This window comes from Lycium ferocissimum, chromosome 12 (assembly GCF_029784015.1).
Source record: "Lycium ferocissimum isolate CSIRO_LF1 chromosome 12, AGI_CSIRO_Lferr_CH_V1, whole genome shotgun sequence".
Lineage (NCBI taxonomy): Eukaryota > Viridiplantae > Streptophyta > Magnoliopsida > Solanales > Solanaceae > Lycium > Lycium ferocissimum.
Genome location: NC_081353.1, coordinates 57927892 through 57941836, shown reverse-complemented (window position 1 = coordinate 57941836; position 13945 = coordinate 57927892). Strand labels below are relative to the sequence as shown.

The window sequence follows — 13945 nt, the reverse complement described above, 5'->3', positions numbered from 1 at the left end:
AATAAAACTATTTTTTTTCTTTATTATTATGGCTCTATATAACACATCAAATTAAAAAAAAAATTTAAAAAAAAAAACTTTTTGGAAGTATTTTCACAAGATTTGTCATGCATCAATTTGGGCTAAAATGGATTGGGTTGAGCTAATAAATGGGCGGGTCATTGACCATGAACGGGTTGTTTGTCATGTTTTAATGGGCTAATTTTGTCACTCCTAATTGCAGGGTTGAATGTAATCAGGATTATTAATGAGCCAACTTGCAGCTGCAATTGCTTATGGTTTGGACAAGAAGGCTTCATCAAAGGGTGGTGAAAAGAATGTTTTGATCTTTGATCTTGGTGGTGGAACTTTTTGATGTTTCACTGCTTACAATTGAAGAAGGGATTTTTGAAGTCAAAGCCACTGCTGGTGACACACATTTAGGTGGTGAAGATTTTGACAACAGGCTTGTGAACCATTTTGTGCAAGAATTCAAGAGGAAGAACAAGAAAGACATTAGCAGTAATGCAAGGGCTTTGAGAAGGCTGAGGACTGCTTGTGAGAGGGCTAAGAGGACTTTGTCGTCGACTTCTCAGACAACTATTGAGATCGATTCCCTCTACGATGTAGATCGATTTCTATGCTACTATTACAAGAGCAAGATTTGAGGAATTGAATATGGATTTGTTCAGGAAATGTATGGAACCAGTGGAGAAATGTTTGAGGGATGCCAAGATTGACAAGAGCCAAGTTCATGATGTGGTTCTTGTTGGTGGTTCGATCTAGGATTCCGAAAGTTCAGCAACTTTTACAAGATTTCTTTAATGGTAAGGAGCTTTGCAAGAGTATTAATCCGGACGAGGCTGTGGCTTATGGAGCTGCAGTTCAAGCAGCAATTTTGAGGGAGAAGGTGATCAAAAGGTTCAAGATTTGCTGCTTCTTGATGTCACTCCTCTTAGTCTTGGTATTGAAACTGCTGGTGGTGTGATGACAACCTTAATTCCAAGAAACACTACCATTCCGACCAAGAAAGAACAGATTTTTTCCACCTACTCAGACAATCAACCAGGTGTACTAATTCAGGTGTATGAAGGAGAGAGATCTTAACCAAGGACAACAACCTTCTTGGTAAATTTGAGCTAAAGGGTATCCCACGGCACCAAGAGGGGGTCCCACAGATCAATGTCTGTTTCGACATTGATGTAATGGTATTCTTAATGTGTCAGCTGAAGACAAGACTGCTGGTGTGAAGAACAAGATTACTATTACAAATGACAAGGGAAGGTTGAGTAAAGAAGAGATTGAGAAAATGGTTCAAGAAGCCGAGAGATACAAGGCTGAGGATGAGGCAATGAAGAAGAAAGTGGAGGCGAAAAACGCGTTAGAGAACTATGCATATAACATGAGGAATACTGTTAAGGATGAGAAAATTTCTGGGAAGTTGGATCCTTCTGAGAAGCAGAAGATTGAGAAGGCTGTTGATGAAACAATTGAATGGTTGGACATGAACCAACTGGTTGAAGTAGATGAATTTGAAGACAAATTGAAGGAGTTGGAGAATTTGTGCAATCCAATTATTGCAAAAATGTATCAAGGTGGTGCAGGTGGAGATGTGCCAATGGGTGACACTGGAGCTGGTTATGGGAAGGCAGGATCTGGAAATAGTGGTGCAGGGCCAAAAATTGAGGAAGTTGATTAAAGATTGAGTAATTGTATTGATGTTGTCACTACTTTTAGGCAAAAGCAAATAAGCACAAGTGTAGGTGAGTGCAAGTGTGAAAAGAAAAATGTATTTGTGAGGCAAGTGTGAGAGATCAACTATTGTGACAGCCATGTAAACTTCTCTTTTTCTGTTTTGTATTGTAACTAATAAAGGTGCACCCTTTCTTTTTTTCTTTAAGGATCTTGAAAATGCTTGTGTTTACTTATTTGTGCTATGAAAAATGAATAATTGTGAACACCATAACAGCAGTAAGGATGACCCAAAGCAATTGGACATCTTTTAATAAAAGCGGATCAATTGAAAAATCATAATTCCACTGGTTCCTCAAGACCTTTCAAGTACTTTGGATCCAGGTTTAAGGCCTAATATTGACAACAATACTATGCTGCTCATTGAAAGTGACGATTTTATAGTCGACTTAACTATAGTCGCTCTAACTGCAGTAGATAATTGTTGTTTGTTGCATTCATGTAAAGGATAAAAAAATATAGGGATTCTTTAGTTTATGGGCCTTTAGATAAACTTAATTACCGGTAGTAGCTCAAATATACAAAACTTATGCAGTGACATGTATATTATACGTATTGTATATGTATATTAAGTTTAAATATACGAAACTTATACATTTGCTAGTTATTTTGTAAACTAGATCACCCACAGGTATTGGGTCCCGTAATTTCCCAAAATATATGTAAGATCATGGGAGAGAATCTCAATTGAAAGTTGAACTGACTAACTTAGACGATGATATCTCAGCATTTTTAACTCTTCAGTCTAAAGTATAAACCATTTTAAAGCTGCATGAGAAGATTTGTGAGGTCCTACTTGTGTGCCACTGAAGAAACATTTCTAAGACTTTTGTTTAGAAGAGTATGAAGGCAGCATCATATTCTCTTGAATTGCTGAAAATTAATCAAATAATTAATGATCATTACAGTCCCAAGACACTTGCTTAAAAGAAAATGAGAGCATCATATTCGCTTGAATTAATTATTGACCATCAAAATTAATAAATGATGGAATTTCCCTTTTCGCTCACTCCAAATCTGAGTAGATTTGCCGGTTTTCCTCTCTAAGAATCAAGTGGTATTAGTAGTATTTGTCAAGGATCTATCATTTCAGCTAAGTAGAAAATATTCCTTGAACCAACTGGGACTTATCAGATAAGGGTATTCTTGATTAGACTACCTTAATTAAAGGACAACATTTAAAGGACGATTCCAAATGTTTTGACTAAGGAATTTCGGCTTCTGCTCATTTTCACAAACACAATTGCTTAGATGAGTATATTTGGAATCACAGTCCTTTTAGTTCAAGGAACGGTCACTCATGTACAAATAACAATAATAACTATATCTCAATCTCAATTCTCAAACAAAAATAGTCAAAGTCATGTGTTTCTATCAAATTAAAAAATACAAAAAACATGTCTATTATATACTATGTTTATCCATTACTCCTGGTTAAGTAATACATATTCTTACTTTAAAATGTAACTATTTAGATTAAATTATCAATTAGTTTAGTATAAACACCACGTAGGAAGAGATAATATCTCGTATGGTCACTCAACTAAGGGTGTTTCACTCATAAAGTCACCAAATTTCGTTTTCTAACCGTAAAGTCACTCAACTATTGGTGGCTCATTTACAAAGTCACTAGACCTATTTAAGTGATTTTTTAATTGCATTTTGTTTTTTTATTTAAAGCCAAAATTGTAAAAAATATACAAGTACACATTTTAACCATTTTATTGATCTGCCCACTTGAACCGTACCACTAAAAATATATTGATCAAGACCTTTTATTTTACTCTCATTCCCTCCTAAATAGATGCCATTGAAAGTGAATTAGACTCTATAGTTTCTAATCACACTTGGGACTTGCATGATTTGCCTAAAGGTTCTAGACCCATAAGTAGCAAGTGGATATTTAAAAAGAAATTGAGACCTGATGGTACAATTGATAAATATAAGGCTAGACTTGTAATTAGGGGCTTTACCCAAAAGCAAGGTGTTGATTACTTTGATACTTATTCTCCTATGACTAAAACAGCGACCATTAGAACTCTTATTAATTGCCTTAACAACTATTCATAGTTTAGTGGTACACCAAATGGATGTTAAAATGGCTTTTCTAAATGGTGATTTAGAGGAAGAGATCTATATGACTCAACCTGAAGGTTTTGTGGTCCCTGGATAGGAAGATAAAGTATGCAAATTGAGAAAGTCTTTGTATGTGTAACGACCCTCCCGGTCGTTATGGAAAATATAGGATCACCCTACCAAATAGAACCTTCCCAAGGGTAGAACGAGCCAATAGAAACTCGAGTGTATAAGTCTAAGAACCGAAAACTTGTTCGTGTGTGATTATTGTTTGTTCGTGTTTAGTCCATTAGGGGGGGGGGGTGAGAGGGGAATTAGAAGTTTGTTGGGGAATTTCGAGGCCACGGGTGAGTTCGTGTGTGTTTCACACATGTGTCAATGTGCATGTTTTGAGGCTGGATGAAAGGTTGGGTGGTAGTAGTTGAAAAGCGTGAAATTGGCAACCTTACTAAATGGCATCGTTGCGGCGGGGTATGCACAAATACGGTTGGGCGTCGCTGGCGGCGACCTCACGCTCGCTAATATCCGGGGATAAAAGGCAGTCCGCCATGGCAAAGCACGGGACCACCGCGCGGGACATTGCGGCGGAATAGGCTCGCCACGATGGAAGGGGACAGTTGGTTGGTCCGCTGGCGAGGGAGACTTGCCCTTATACGGACGCTACGGCAACCGTGCGGGACCGGGGCCGCGGCTCGACGAGGGATTTAATCTCGATTTTTAAACACTTAGTTAGAATTCTTTATTCATAAGCGGCAAAAGCAGCTCCCCACAAGCACCTGAACCCCAAGCCGAGGCAAGAATATCCTTGTAGGTAAGTCTCAACCATTCCTTCCCATCATGACGCTTTCATCTTTATGATTATCATCCCTTTTATGAGTCTACAATGGTGAATTGGGAGTAGTAACCCTAGAACTTAATATACTTTCAATAGTTGGTGGGTTATGAATATTATTATGTGTTATTCATCTAATAGCTTGGGTTATCATCTTCTAGTCAAGAATTGAACCATTAGAGACACGAACTAAGTGAATGGAGACTTAGGGTTTCATAAAAAATGGTAGCTTGACCATGGAAACTGCTTGTAATAGATGATTTGATTAAATAGCCCTGTAAATTCATGATTCATTCAAGGTTGTTAAGGCCAATGATTAGATTGATTCCACCTAGAAATCATTCACCCATTAGAATGGGGCAAAAGGAAGAGTGTTCTTTGAATTGATTTTGTGACTAGAGTGATTGTGACTTCTTTAGTATCTTAATTGTTAGACTGAGCATTCCGAGTTTTCTGTGAAGGAAAAGGCTATCTAATGTGTAATCGTCTATTCGATCCACTTACTGTTGAGGTAGGTTCTATCGAAGTTAGACTTTGATTAATTGATCGTATGTGTTGGAAACCGACAGAGAAAGCATATAGTCTAGTCTTCAAGCATAATGTGTGTGGTTGAAATTCCTATATGCTATTGATTGAGTGATTATGTGGTCTTCGTGCCACTATTCGATATGTTGGGACCTAGGAGTTGATGATGTTGTGGTGAAAGTTAATATGATCTTCTCTTGGTGAAATTGAGGTACAAAATAATAAATCGATTATTGAAAGCGATGTGACAATAAATATGAATATATATGAAAAGGCTCATTTGACCGGGAGTGAGGATGAGCTCATTTGACCGGGAGTGAGGATGAGACCTAAATATGAACAGGCATATTTGACCGGGGGTGGGGATGTGGCCTAGTTGTGAGCTCGGGTCCGAGGAGTGAACCAGGAACGAGTGGTACATGGACACCATAGGTCCCCGTAAGTCATGATTATCGGGGCAATGACACCGGTTAGTGCATATAGTGTGTATTTGGTCGTTGTTGGTAAACTTATTTCCGTTATTTGCTTCCGTTGACTTGATTCTTGATATCATTGAGTGACTTGATTGTTAATATCCTTGGTTGACTTGTTGTCAGTTATTTGATTATGTGCTGTTGACCTGTCCGTCGATTTTATTGATTTTATGTGATTCAAGCATGATACTAATCTTAGTCGGCCTATGATATCTACCGGTACATAGTGTTTGTACTCATATGCCACGCCCGAACTACGGCTCGGGGAGAACACTCGCACTCGTTGCCTTACCGCATGCACCGAGCGAACCACATGGCTTATCGAATCATCAGGCGAGGTATACATGTATTTAAAATACAATACGAAACAGACGGGGTTTACGAAACACATTTAAGTTATAATAATCTCAATAAAATACTCGTTTAAAACACGAATGCGAAAATAAAAAACCCGATTAAACAATTTGGGAATTTTCGATATAACAAAAACCGGGGTCTAGTTAAAAAAAACCCCACCCTTTGGTTTTTGAAAAAAAAATTTAAAATTTTGGGGGACAACCCCCGCATACCTTTTTCAAACTACTATGGATAAATGGGAAAAAACCCCAAAGGAAAGGACGAATACCCCGTACGGCAAACCCTCTGGGGGAAAATTTTCCCCCCGTAATTCCTCTGCTTTGTAAAATGAACCCCCCGCAAAAAGGGGGCCCCAATTAATGTAGGTTTGGAAAAGCAACCGAATGAAAAAACGGGACATGGAAAAACATCGTATACCGAAACCGAAACAAGGGTTCGTTTAGAACATGAATACAATAGATATAACATGAGAAAAAACCATTATGGTGGGAGAGTTTTCAAAACCGTAACATGATATCACCACGGGGTAGGGGTGGGTGGGTACCCCCCGGGGACCAGCAAAAAGGCCCCCCCTTCCCAAGGGTTGGGGGATGAAAACGGGAACGAAAGGATCCAATCAATATTACAAAAGGGAATGCCCCAAACGGGGAGCACCCTTTTCCCTAGGTGGCTAATGTGGTTTGGGGAAACAAGCCTTCTCAAACGGGCCCCAACCCCAAAAAAACATGAACATGGAAAATAGGGGGCCCCCGGGCCCTGGTTTTAAACAAATCGGGCCCCTTACATGGATACCCAACCCATGTTTTTGCATGAAAACTGTAAAGCATGTAAGTACTTTTTTGAAAATAAACATAATAAATTATAACTTCAGTAAGAACCCATGAAATGAAAAGTATGGTTTTCTACTGAACGATTTCATAATTTAATGAAATATCAAAACTCAAAAAGGATTAATAATATTTAATACTTAAGATAGCGGGGTCAAGGGGACCGGGGTTTCCCCCGGAGCAGGGTTTAAAAAACCCCCGGTTTTCGTTAATTTCCCTTTTTAGGGGGAAATAATGGCGGGGGAAGAAAAAGATGTTCCCACACAAAAAAGGGTAACCCTACATACGGGTAATGCTAAAAACTTGAAAAAAAAATCGAACTTAAGAAAAATTTTCCAAGGTTTGAATCTTGAGTTTTTAAAGGGGTTTTTCTTAAAAATTATGTTAAAACAATGATTTCATTGTTAGATTATGAAAACATTTAGAATTGTTTTAAGGGCTTAATTAATTTTACCTCGATTTTTTGATTTTTGGGAGAAGTACCCGTTGGGGTTAGGGACTTGTGAAAATAAAAATTAAAATTTCCCCCCGGGTATTTATAGTTTCGGTGGGGCGGGGAAAAGGGCCCAAAAATGGGGTCCGAAATTCGAAAGCCCAAAAAAACCTGGCCCAAAATTAAAAATTTAAAAAAGAAACCCTCCCCTTTCCCCAAATCGAATCAAAACGGGTATTTAAAAAACACTCCGTTTTTAAACAATAAAACCCCCCAAACCAAATTTGGGAAGAGGGTTTTAGATCCAACCCGGTTTTGGAAAAAAAGGGCCATATACAAATTAATCCATTTTCCCGGGGCGTAAACCCCCACCCAAAAATGGAAAAATTTTCCCCAAATTTCCCCAAATTCTTTTTTCCTTTTTAATTTCTGGAATTTAATTTTACCCTAGTTTAAAGGTACGGGGGAAAATACTCCCTTGGTGCATTTTTTTGAGTGAAATTTGTGATCCGGCCCTTTTACCCGACCTAAATATTTATTCGGGCCCTTTTCCGAAATTTTAAAGGGTGGCTTTTATCCGTAAATTTTTAAAGATCTTTTTTTCTAATTTCTATTTCCATTCCAATTTTGATGGTTATTATTTGGGAAGGTATAATTGGGGAACATTTTTTGGATTAAAACCTTGTACTTGACTTTCTTTTTTGGGGTTGTAAATTTCCCTTTATTTTAAGTTATTATTTTATGGCATGACTTTTTATTCTTTATTTTGGGTTTTTTTAAAAATAAGAAGGGTTAACTAAAAATGGATTGAAGAGGAGGTTAGGGGGTTATTTTGAAAAGGTACAAAAAATGGGGAAAGGGTTAAAAAGATTAATTTGGCGTACCCAAACTGGTAGGGAAAAGCCCAAGGAACATTATTGGGAAGTTTTTTAAATTTTTCTTGGTACTGTTTATTCTAAAATGATGGGAAAAAATTTTGGATTAAAATTTTATAGTTTTTAACATTTTAAATTTTTGGCCCAATGTGAAAGTTGTTAATGATTTAAGAATTTTTTTGTTCTAAGTTTGAAATGCAAGCCCAGAAGGCGGTTTTTTGGTTAAAAAAAAGAAAAATTTTTTTTTTTTTTCCTTTTAAAAAAAAATTTGTTTTTTTTTTTTTAAAATTTTTTTTTCCCCCAAAATTGAAAAAAAAAAGAAACCAAAAATTTTAAAAATTTTTTTAAAAAAGGGGGGGTAATGTTTTTAAAAACCCCAAAAAATTTTTTTTTTTAAAAAACCCAAAAATTTGGGGGGCCCGGGGTTTTTTTTTTGGAAATTTTTTGGGGTTTTTTTTTTTTTTTTTTTTTGGGGGTTTTTTTTTGGGGGGAAAAAAACCCCTTTTTTTGGTTTTTGGGGGAAATTTAAAAAAAAATTTTTTTTGTTTTTTAAGGGTTTTTTTGCTTTGGTTTTAAGGGGGGTTTTGGGTTTTAAAAAATTTTTGGGGTTTTTTTTTTAAAGGGCCCTTTTTGGAAACCCCTTTTAAAAAAATTTTTTTTTTTAAAAAAAAAAAAAAGGGGCCCTTTCGGTTTTTTTTAAAAAAATTTTTTTTAAAAAAAAAGTTTTTTTTAACCAAAAATTTTTTTAAAAAAAAAAAAGGGGGGGGGCCCCCGGGGGGGGGAAAAAAAAGGGGCCCCGGGGGGGGAAAAATGGCCCAAAATAAAAAAATTTTAACACCGGGGAAAAAAAAAAAATTTTTTTCTTTTCCCAATTTATTAAAATTTAAGGGGAAAAAATTTTTTAAAAAATTTTTTGGGGGGGGGAAAAAAATTTTTTTTTTTTTTTTGGGGGGGCCGGGAAAAACCTTTTGGAATTTTAATTTTTGGATTTTAAGGGTTTGGTTTTGGGGGTTTCCCCCTTTTTTTTTAAAAAAAGGGCCCCCGGGAAAAAATTTTTTTTTTCCTTTTTTAAAAAAAAATTGCATTTTTTTCTTTTTGCTTAAAAAAAAAAATTTTTTTTTTTTAAAGGGGGGGAAAAAATTTTTTTTTGGGGGGAATTTTTTTTTCCAAAAATTTTTTTTGGGTTCCCCCTTCCCCCCTTTTTGGGGGGTTTTTAAAAGGGGGTTTTTTTTTTTTCCCCCCCTTTTTTTTTTTTTTAAAAACCCCCAAAATTTCCCCGGGGAAAAAAAAAAAAAAAAAGGGGGGGGGGGGGGGGAAAAAAAAAAATTTTTAAAAATTTTTAAAATTTTTTTTAAAAAAAATTTTTTTTTTTTGGGGGGAAAAAAAACCCCCTTTTTTTTTTTTTAAAAAAAAAAAATTTTTTCCCGGGGGGGAAAAACCCCCCCGGGGAAAAAAAAAAATTTTTTTTTTTGGGGAAATTTTAAACCCCCCCCCTTTTTTGGGGGGAATTTTTTTAAAAAAGGGGGGGGGTTTTTTTTTAAATTTTTTGGGGGTTTTTTGGGGGTTTTAACAAAAATTTTTTTTTTTTTTGGTTTTTTTTTTTTTTTTTAAAAAGGGGGTTTTTTTTAAAAAAAATTTTTTAAAATTTTTTAAATTTCCCCTAAACAAAAAATTTTTAATTTTAAATTTTTTTTAAAAAAAAATTTTTTTTTTGGGGGGGTTTTTTTAAAAAAATTAAATTTTGTTTGGGGGAACCCCAAAAAAAAAAAATTTTTTTTTTTTTTTAAATTTGGGGTTTTTTTTTTTTTAAAAAATTTTTTTTTTTAAAAAAAAAAAGTTTTTTTTTTTTTTTTTTTTTTAAAAATTTGGGGTTTTTAAGGTAAAAAGGGTTTCCTTCCCTTTTATTTTTTTTGGGTTTTGGGGGGGGAAAAAAGGGGGGGAAAAAGGGGGGGGCCAAAAAAAAAAAAATTTTGGCCCCCCCCCCCCCCTTTTCGGGGCCGGGGGTTTTTTTAAAAAATTAAATTTAAAAAATTTTTTAAATTTTTTTATTTTTGGAAAGGGGGTTTTTCCCCAAAATTTTTTTTTTTTTTAATTTTTTTTGAAATTTTTTAAAAAAAAAAAAAACCCTTTTTTGGTTTTTTCCCAAAAATTTTTTTTTTTCCCCAAAAAAAAAACCCAATTTTTTGGTTTTCAACCCCAAAAAAAAAGGCTCCTACTTCCCCCCCTGGTGTTAATTTTTTTGGGGAACTTTGGAGAGCGACGGCTAAAAATTTGAGTGGTCGGCAAAAATCGTTTAAGGGCGGAAAGCCACTGACAAAAAATGGGTTTTATAATTTTTTTTCCCCTTTTTTTTTTGATCTATATTGTTCTTTTTTTACTAACATTTTCCCCCTTTTTTTTAATTCGTTTACTTAAAGAGACTATGATCCCATGATTCCATAACAAATTTCCACTTTTTTTCATCGAGTTCAAATTTGTTATAATTTTGTAGGATGATTTAAAACGGGGGTAAAAAAAAAGGTCTTGGTCAATATATTTTTAGTGGGCCTTTTTGGGGGTCAATAAAATGATTAAAATGGATACTTGTTTATTTTTTACAATTTTGATTTTTAAAAAAAAAATCAAAAATTTAATTGATAAATCACTTAAATATTTTGAGGACTTTGTAGGTAAAACATCAATATTGATGATTTCAATTGATCAAAGTTGTGAGTTTTTAAGTGACCCAATAGTTGAGTGACCATCGAATATTATCCCCGTGTAGGAATATGTATCAAGCTTTGGAAGCGAAAGAACGAAAATCGAGTAATAGTTTTGGGACCTTAAAAAGCAAGCATAAAATGAAATGTTTTCTCCATTGATACCGGTCAGTTAAGTTGTTTTACATAAGTTAAATTCATGGAGAATTTTTTAGAGCGTTTGATTGGTAGGATAAGGGATTATAATCGGGGAATGAATTGTGGGATTATTTTATAATTTTTTATTACGAAATTAGCAATCCCCGGGAAACCCTTTATATCACGATTATAGTATTGGTTTTATACCATATTTTATATGGAATGACTAATCTGGGGATATAACAACAAAATGACAACCATATATTTGGTTAGACATATCCCAAAAAAATAGGGGAAAAGGGGAAAAAAAAATAAACAAAGAAAAGAAAGACAAGTTAGTCAAAGAAACATAGAACATTTAAGAACCCTATATAACCCCCTCAATCTCTATGCTTATCAAGAGTGCCCCCTTTTTTATTGAAAGCGGACACTTATCCATCACCACTCTTCACAACTATTTCCCCACCCTTTTCTAATTTTTCCCCATCAATGAAAATGACAATTATTGGTCTCTTTCCTTTTTTCTCATCCCGTTATCTTTTTTTTCCCTTTAAATAGCATGGGATAGAAGATCCTCGTTCAAAAAATAGAGATAGAGATGAGAATAAAAGTTTTAAAAAAAAACTAAGCATTCCATAGTTGAGATTAAAGGGGAAAAAAAAGGGAAAGGGGACCATATGGGGGGGCAAATATATGAAATTTTCTCCAATGAAATTTAGAATATCCCCCACCTTATTTTCGTTGGTTCTTTTTTTGTTTGCCCTTTGTCATTCCATGAAAAGTTTTGGGGTTTCCACCCAAAACCCCAAATTTTTCTTGCCCCTTGTCTTGGAGCGGTTTAAAGATTTCATGTTCTTTTTTGTATTTTGTATGTTTCGTAAGTGAAAATAGTATGTTGTAACATACATTTTCGCCCGGGGTCTATTGTCTATCTCCGTTTCCCTCAATTTCCTCTAAAACCAATTTTTAAATGCCACCCAACAATAACAATGAATTTATATTAGAAGTCATCACCAAAATTTTGACATTTTTTATCCGTGTCGTTATTTTTTTTTTTTAATACTATGGGGGGGTTCGGGGCAAAGGGGCACCTCAATATTTTATTTTTACCCCCGTTTTATCTTACAAAAACGAATATCGAATAATTTGGCCCCCCAAAATTTTGATAGATAAGAAAAAAACCCCCTAATTAATATAGGCAAAATTGAATGACTTTCTTTTACAAAAAAAAAGTGTAGTGACTTTTAAATTTAGTTAAAGTTGAGTAATGTTTTATTACAATATTTTTTTTAAAGTTGTGGAAATAAACTCAAAATGACATCACTTTTGCTTAAATTAATGATCAATTCCTATTAAAACGTGGAATTTATCCTTTAATTTCACCAAGAAAGAATATATACCGCTCCCCCCTCCAACAAAAAAGTATTTTCAATTTATCCTTTTTTTTTAAGAGAAAAAACGAAAATATTCCTTCAATTTCGCTTAAAACTGAAAATAACCAACAAGGACTTTTGGGTAAGGTTCTCGAGAAAAATTGATCCCCCCAAAGGTTCTTTTCCCTTTCCATTTCCCCTTCCGATTCGGACATCCCCGCCTACTAAATTTAAAACCCTTATGGTTTACGCCCCTACGCACCTCCCCGTTATGTGATTTACCCTCTTTCTCCTTGATTCACATCATCACCCACCCATCAAAACACAACAATGAGAAATCCAAATATGGAACCCCGAAAGATAAAGACTTTGTTTTATACCCAGAAGAAGATTTAAAATTTTCGAAAAACAATAGTTCTGGTACATAATAAGTTGTTTTTGGAAATATTTCATAGCTAAATGTTTTTAAAAGAAAATTATTTTTTCAAGGTCAACATAGTGATTTTAAATATTTCAAATTTTCTTAAGCAAATATTTTTCTTTCAAATTGTCACTACAAAATGGCAAAAGCTTTGAAAAATTATTTTCTTCTCTCTATTTTTATTTAATTTCTCATTGTTTCAAGATTTCTCAATTTAAAAAAAAAAAAAAATTTAAACCCAGGAGGGATTTAGAAGTAAAAAATTGCAGATTTCATCACTTTTATTAGTCACGGTTTATCTATACGCCTGGAGGGAGGGAGAGGAAAATAAAATGGAGAGAATTAATCGGGTCCCCTAAATTCAATAAGTGCCATATGTCCGGATCGATGGTGTCTTTGGGTAAACTAGAAGAAAAGATCGGAGGGACCAAGTCCCCGATAACAAGTAAATAGTTAAAATGAAACCCCAATGCTTGGAACATTTAATTGAGGATTCCAAATATTTTGACTAAAATTTTGCTAATTTGGTTTTTGCTCCTTTGCTTAAACACAATTGCTTAGGATTCATTAGGAGTTGAAAGGAGATTTAGTAGGCGTTCGGTCAAAACCAAATATTTTTCACTTTATTTGAAATTTTGAAGTTTGTATACGGTAAAAATCTGGTTAACGTTTGTCTGGTGCAAAACCGGGGGCCGACGAAAGAAAGAAGATAAACACAAGTGCTCAGACCGAGGGTATTGTACCAGTAGTGCTTGGTCAGGAGAAGTTCGAAGAAAATCATATGGTCCGATTTATCTGGGAGCGCAGTTGGTCCGTTTTCTTCATGGCCGAGTTGATCGTGGCCGTTTGTCGGTTCTCATCGGGGGTCAAGTCGTGCCGTTACCGGTTTCTTCATGAGAGTTGATCGTGGCCGTTGGTCCGGTTGATCATTATTCAATCGCCACGTGTGAAGACCGTTTGTCAATTGTTACTGGGCTGCGGTGTCGACCGTCGACCCAACCTTATCCATATTAGGCTTTTTATTCTAAAAGGGTCTGATGTATGAAGGGCCCATAGAGGAAAACTATAAATAAAGGGGACTTCCTTTCTTTTAGGGGGTTTGGTTTCCAGATCCAAGAATATTGTATTTGAATATGCCCAAAACCCCTCGACGCAACTTGTGGTCGTCCCTTTTTAGCACCCAAA

General features: G+C 35.1%; 2 pseudogenes; one reads left to right on the top strand and one right to left on the bottom strand.

Moving 5' to 3' along the window:
- LOC132040182 (shikimate O-hydroxycinnamoyltransferase-like) overlaps nt 1–13945 on the bottom strand; it is a 42259-nt pseudogene that overhangs the window by 7808 nt on the left and 20506 nt on the right.
- On the top strand, nt 233–1879 carry LOC132040181 (heat shock 70 kDa protein-like; annotated as a pseudogene).